The following is a 6,901-nucleotide window of genomic DNA, read 5'->3' as shown; positions in this document are numbered from 1 at the left end:
TTGACTTCCTTCTCTTTGAATTCCATCCTGACTTAATAAGTGCTTGTCATTGTTAATATTTTTGGTAAACCAGTCTTAAAGTAGTCCCTTTGGAAGGGATTTCTCTCGTGTGAATCCAATCCTCCCTCTTTCAACTATGCTTTTTTTTTTTGACCACACCTCTGCAAATGGAAGCGCAGAGTCTCAACCGCTGGACTACCAGGTAAATTCCTGGCTGCTGCTTTTTAAGCATCTTTAAACTGGACTTCCCTTGTAGCTCAGTCGGTAAAGAATCTGCCTGCAGTGCAGGAAACCTGGGTTCGATCCCTGGGTTGGGAAGATCCCCTGGAGAAGGAAATGGCAACCCACTCCAGTATCCTTGCATTGGAAATGCTCATGGACAGAGGAGCTTGGTCCCAAAGAGTTGGGCGGGACTGAGCGCTGACCTAAGCTTAAAGTCATGAACGTGAAATCAGTTAAAGTGTTAGTCGCTCAGTCATGTGGGACTCTGCAACCCCACAGACTGCAGCCGCCAGGCTTCCCTGTCCATGGAATTCTCCAGGCAAGCATACTGCAGTGGGTTGCCATCCCCTTCTCCAGGAGGTCTCAAGGTCTGATAGTTCTGCCATCTTTAGTTTGGGACCGTCTGCTTCTGTAATTTGTTGTGTCTGCTAGTTCTCACTCACAGTGCCTTGTTTCCTCATGTGTCCTGAAATGATGGCTTGTGAGATCGTCTTCAACAGGGTTTTACCATGTGTTCTTTTCGAGGCTCTGACCCCAAAGAGTGATTTTCCTTGGTTTCTGTCCCACTTCTTTATTTCATAAACTGCTCCGTGAAGATTTTTTATAAATCACAAGCTTTTCTCTCTTCTGATTTGTATTTCTTTACAAATCATAAAGCTTCCACTTAAAAAAATTTTTTTCGTATACTTCCTTCTAGTCTTTCCTTAAAACTTCATATACAGTATGATATATATTTTAAAATTTGGGCCATACTATGCATATGGTTTGTAATTGTTATTTTTCATTTAACATTATAAACATTATATTGTGAACATTTTCCGTCATTATCTGCAATGTCCAAAACAACTCATGGGAGTATTTAAATTATTTAAATTAATATTTAAATTTATTTAAATTAAACAAAAATTAAGGATTCAATTCCTCAGTCACATTAGACACTTTTCAAATGCTCAGTAGCCACGTGGCTACTGGGTACTGTTTTGAACTGATAGAGAACTTTTTTCATCATCCCAGAAAGTTCTACTGGATAAAGCTGACGTTTGACATTTCCGTCATCTAGAAGCTCCATTGTGCCTTCTCAGTCAATGCATGTTTCCTCCCCATAAGGAGTAACCCTTTCTATCACTGCCGATTAATTTTCATGAATATACTTTAAAAATCAAATGGTACTGGTACTAAGATATGTGTAATGAAGAAAAACGGTCCCCTCTGCCACCTCTCCCTACTCCTATCTGTTTTCCAGAGGCCTCTACTTTCAACTGGAGAAGGCAATGGCACCCCACTCCAGTACTCTTGCCTGGAAAATCCCATGGACAGAGGAGCCTGGTAGGCTGCAGTCCATGGGTCACTAGGAGGCCGACATGACTGAGCGACTTCACTTTCACTTTTCACTTTCATGCATTGGAGAAAGAAATGGCAACCCACTCCAGTGTTCTTGCCTGGAGAATCCCAGGGACAGGGGAGCCTGGTGGGCTGCCGTCCATTGGGTCGCACAGAGTCAGACACGACTGAAGCGACTTAGCAGCTACTTTCAACTGCTTTAGCTGTTTCCTCTGGTATTTTCTTGTATGTTTCTAAATATGCTGACTTTGCTATTTCTTTTTACTTTTTGGCTGTGTTGGGTCTCCGTTGCTGCCCGGGCTTTTCTCTAGTTGGTGCGCAGGCTTCTCATTGCGGTGGCCTCTCTTTTTGTGGAGCACGGGCTTAGGGCACGTTGGCTTCAGTAGTTGCGGCACATGGGCTCTGTAGTTGGGGCCCCGGGGCTCTAGAGCACGGGCTCAATAGTGGTTGTGCAGGGGCTTAGTTGCTCTGCAGCATGTGGGATCCTCCTGGACCAGGGATCAAACATTTGAAATTATCCTTAATAAAACCCATAGGTGTCATTTCAGGGGGGTCCAGAGAGCTCCGCTACCATAGTCCTTTAGGTCTCAATGCAGAGAAGAATTCAGCGAGAGCAAAGTGGTAGATAAGAAGGGATTTATTAGACTATGACGATTGTGTGGCTGACAAGGCGGGGAAGTGAGAAATGCTCCGCCCTGAGAACTTATTGGGCTACATTTTCATAATCAAAGGAAGAGTGAGGAGGGGAGGAGGCCTTCTTTCTTGAGTAGATGTCCTGCTTTTATCATTAGCTCCTCCTCCAGGTTGAGCAGGGGAGTTTTCTTGTCCCTGCGCGGTCAAGCTACATCTGCAAATTACTGTTTTTATCTGTACAGAGAGCATGTCCTAGGCATCATTCACTTACTGAGCTCACTGGGCAGGAAGTGGGGCTCCTGCCACCATTGTCTTACTGTTTGGGGGCGTGTCCTGTGCTTCTGTTGCCTGGTTTTGTTGCTAAGCAAGCCTGCTTGTTTTCGTGGATAAGCAAACCAGCATTCTCCAATCATCATGAACTTACAGGGGTCTCTATTTTCCTACTTGCAATCCCTTACTGGGATTAACTATTTAAGCACCTATTTTGTCCCTTCATTCTGTCCCTGTCATCAACCACTGATAAAATGCCCCTGATTTTGTACATCTGACATGCTAGCAGAAGAGACAGACCATGCACAAAATGATAAGCAAAAAACATATAGTCCATCAGATGTTGATCACTGTTTTGGAAAAAAACTAAAGCAGAAGTGGATATATTATGCTTGATTGCAGGTGTATTCATTCGTTTCCTATGGCTACTGTCACAAATGACCGCAACCTTGGTGGCTTAAAACAACACACATTTTAAAAAAACTATTTTTGTATTTATTTGTGGCTGTGCAGGGGTCAAACCCGTGTCTCCTGCATTGGTGGGCAGATTCTTTACCACTGAGCCACCAGGGAAGCCCCAACACTCACTCGTTTTCTTGTAGTTCGTCAGATCAGAAGTCTGTTTCCCTGGGCTGAAATCAAGGTGTTGCCGGGGATGCACTCCCTCTGGAGGCTGCAGGGAAGAATCAATTTCCTTGCCTTTTCCAGCTTCTAGAGCTGCATTCTTTGAATTCCTTGGTGCTGCCCTCTTCTTCCAGCTTCAAAGCCCAGGCGTGGTATCTTGCTTTATTGTCCAATTCCCTGTTACTGTCCTGCTGTCAAATCTCCCTTTTATGAGGACACCTGATTATTCTCAGGACGCACCTGGATAGCTCAAGACCCTCACCTTCATCACACTTCCAAGTTCCCTTTCGCCATTATGTAGGCATACTCTTTATGTAGGGGAAAAATAAAAATGCAGTCAGTATTGCTAAGAGAGCTCTCTAAAACGGAGCTGGGAGGCCACTGAGGAAGTGTGACTTCTGCACATCCCCGCCTGGCTAGAACCTCAGCTTTTAATCACCTATTGTCTTAAATAGGGATCCAGAACACCTGCCAAAAATGTAAGATCCTTGCATGTGGGCTCAGTAGTTGAGGCTCGAGGGCTCTAGAGTGCAGGCTCAGTATTTGTGGCACACAGGCTTAGTTGCTCCGGGGCATGGGGACTCTTCCTGTACCGGGGATCGAACCTGCAATCCTCCCCAGCATTGGCAGGTAGGTTCTTTACCACCAGCGCCACCTGGGAAGCCTGCAATACTCCAGTTTTACCCAAATCTGTGTCTCTCGAACTGCAATTCTTCAGACCCTAAATAAACTTTTTTTTTTTTTGCCATGCTACGCAGCTTGAGGGATCTTAGTTCCCTTATTGGCCCCTTGCAGTAGAAACAGAATTCTAACCACTAAACCACCAGTGAAGTGAAAGTTGCTCTGCCTCTTTGCAACCCCATGGACTGTCCATGGAATTCTCCAGGCCAGAATACTGGAGTGGGTAGCCTTTCCCGTCTCCAGTGGATCTTCCCGACCCAGGAATCAAACTGTAGTCTTCTGCATTGCAGGCGGATTCTTTACCAACTGAGCTATCAGGGAAGCCCTAAACAGGACCACCAGGGAATTCCCTAAACTCTTATTTGGGACCTTCTGTGTTTTGTTTTGTTTTTGGTTGACTCATGTGAGGGGACATTCATAGGCTCCAGAGATCAGGACCGGGTTGGGGACCATCATCTGGCCTAGCCAGTGTTGCTGTGCTGTGTACTGCAATTTAAATAGGGAAGTCAGGGAAGGTCTTGCTGAGAGAAGGATGCTTGAGGAAGATTCAGGGAAGCCTTGAGGAAGGTGAGGAAGGAAGCCACACAGAGATCTGAGAGAAGAGCCTTCCAGACACAGGGAGCAGTGACTACAAAGGCGTGGAGCAGGCAGGAGGCGGCCATCCTAAGATGCTGTCCATCACCCCTGCCTCCCAGTATTGAGGCCCTTTAGTAAGCCCTCCCCTTGACCCTGGGCTTGTTGTACTGAGGATTCTAAGGAATGGAATACACTAGGTCCTCAGTGTCAGTGAGGACCAACAGCAGACTGAAAATACAGTTGTCTCTTGGTATAAGTGGAGGGGACTGGGTCTGGATGCGGCCCCCGCCCCCTACACACAGATACCAAAAATCTCTGAATACTGAAGCCCAGCAAAGAAATGCCCTAGGACAGTTCATCCTCTGTATCTGTGGCTTCTGAATCCGTGGATATGGAGGGCAGACTGTAAGAAAGTTGAGCGTATATTCACTGAGCCCCCGCTCCGTGCATGCCCGGTGCTGTGCTGTGCGTAGTTGCTCAGTCGTGTCTGACTCTTTACTGTGTGGCAAAAGGCACACACGTTGGTGACCAAGACAGTCTCAGCCCTACCTTCCTGGGGCTCACAGTCCAGTAGGGGAGACAGCCATCCCAGATAGCATGACCCAGAGGGGGCAGGGTGGGGCTAAGGGAGGGATGGGGAGCAGCACTTGGCTTAGCTGTCAAGCCATGGGCAAGTTTTTCTCTGAGACTCTTTCCTCACTTCCTAAGTGGGGATAATGACACTTACACCAACACAGGACATTTAGGGACCTCCCTGGCAGTCCAGTGGTTAAGACTTCACCTTCCAGGGCAGGGGGTGTGGGGAGGGATCCCTGGTAGGGGAGCTAGGATCCCACATACCTTATGGCCAAAAAGTCAAAACATTAAACACACACACACACACACACACACACACACACACAAACAGAAGCAATATTGTAACAAATCCAATAAAGAATTCAAAAAAGAAAAAAAAAAGGACATTCTATCACAGTCATACAAATGAAAATATACTCCCAAAGTCAGGTAAAGTCTCTGAAAATAGGGGCTAGGGAGCTAGTAGAACTCGTGATGGTGGCGGTGGTGGCCTGGGTGTTGAGCCAGTTAGTGAGGTTGCTCACATGACCCTCAGCCTTAAGGCGTGCCGCAGTGGTGCTCCTTGCAGGACCATGCAGCAGAACAAACTGGGAATGAGGTAGGAGACAGTCGAGCTCCAGTTTGGACGTTTACAACTGGCCTCCTTTTTGCATTTCATGGGGCAGGAAGAAGTGGGCTTCAGGCTGGATCCTTACAACTAGCCTTCTGTTAGCATTTCCTGAGACAGGAGATAGGTGGGCTCCAGTTTAGGCCTTTATAATCAGCCTCCTGTTTGCCCTCAGAAACGGAAGTAACAACAGATACAGGGTAAATAGCCTGTCTTTGTCTCTTGTAAACACGTTAAGATAATCATCATGGCAAGGACAAAGAGGGGCAAAACACTGTTTGAATAAAGGATTAAGGGATCTCCGCTTCCCTCCCCCACCCTTTCTGGGACAAGGGAGACACACCATGCCAGCAGAAAGGCTCCGGGTGTGTCAAAAGTCAGAGGATAATTCCAGGCCATAATGCGGCTTGCTGGTCCCAGAAGACTTCACCTCCAGATTCATCTTGGCTGAGGGGTGAGTGGGCACCTCAGGGGAAGGAGGGGGAACAAAGTAAGATGACTGGCCTGAAGGAAGACCAAGATCTGGAAAACTGCCCCCTGACAACAGATTTAAACTTCCCAAAGGTGTAACCCCAGAGTTCGCCCCTGAGTCTTTCCACACGTACTCTTCTTTTCCAATAAACTTTTTACTTTTCTCTTTAACTTCTGCCTCCTCCCCCGAATTTTTTCTTAACACGACAGGCAACGACTGGGAATCCAGGTCCTAGCCTCTGGCTTCTGAGATCCAGAGGTTAAATTCCTGATCAGGAACTAAGCTCTTGTTCCCAGCTTATGCTCGCTTCTGCTTGCTGCAAGCTGCGATTACTACTGCGTTCATCGAAAGTCAGGAAGCGCAAATACACGGGACATGATAATTGGGAGCTCCTGCCTGGAGAATCCCATGGACAGAGGAGCCTGGTGGGTTACAGTCCATGGAGTCGCCAAGAGTCGGATACGACTGAGAGACTAGGTACAGCACAGGGCATCCCTGGTGGCTCAGATGGTAAAGAATCCGCCTGCAATGTGGGAGACCTAGGTTCGACCCCTGGGTTGGGAAGATTCCCAGGTAAGTCCTCTATGATCCCCCAGGCTCTGACCCTCTCTGGGTTCTCCCATTCCAGACTTGGTTACTTTATTGAAGTTGGGGGGAAAGGGAGAAGTACCTCTTAAAACCAAGAATATAATAGAATAAAATTGAGAATGCATTCGCTGCTCAGGTAATCTGGACAGACGCGGGAAGACCGAATGCCAGCGGATGAGATCGATTCTCTCAGTTCTCTTCCATCAACGTTTCGTTCTGGGTACTCGGCGATCTTCCGCGATGCCTCCGGCACCGCCTCCCCTGGAACCCACCTCCCGCAATTGCCGTGCGCACGCGCACTGTGCCTTCTG

The sequence above is a fragment of the Bos indicus genome, chromosome 18, assembly GCF_029378745.1.
Source record: "Bos indicus isolate NIAB-ARS_2022 breed Sahiwal x Tharparkar chromosome 18, NIAB-ARS_B.indTharparkar_mat_pri_1.0, whole genome shotgun sequence".
Lineage (NCBI taxonomy): Eukaryota > Metazoa > Chordata > Mammalia > Artiodactyla > Bovidae > Bos > Bos indicus.
Note: the sequence above shows the minus strand (reverse complement) of the source record.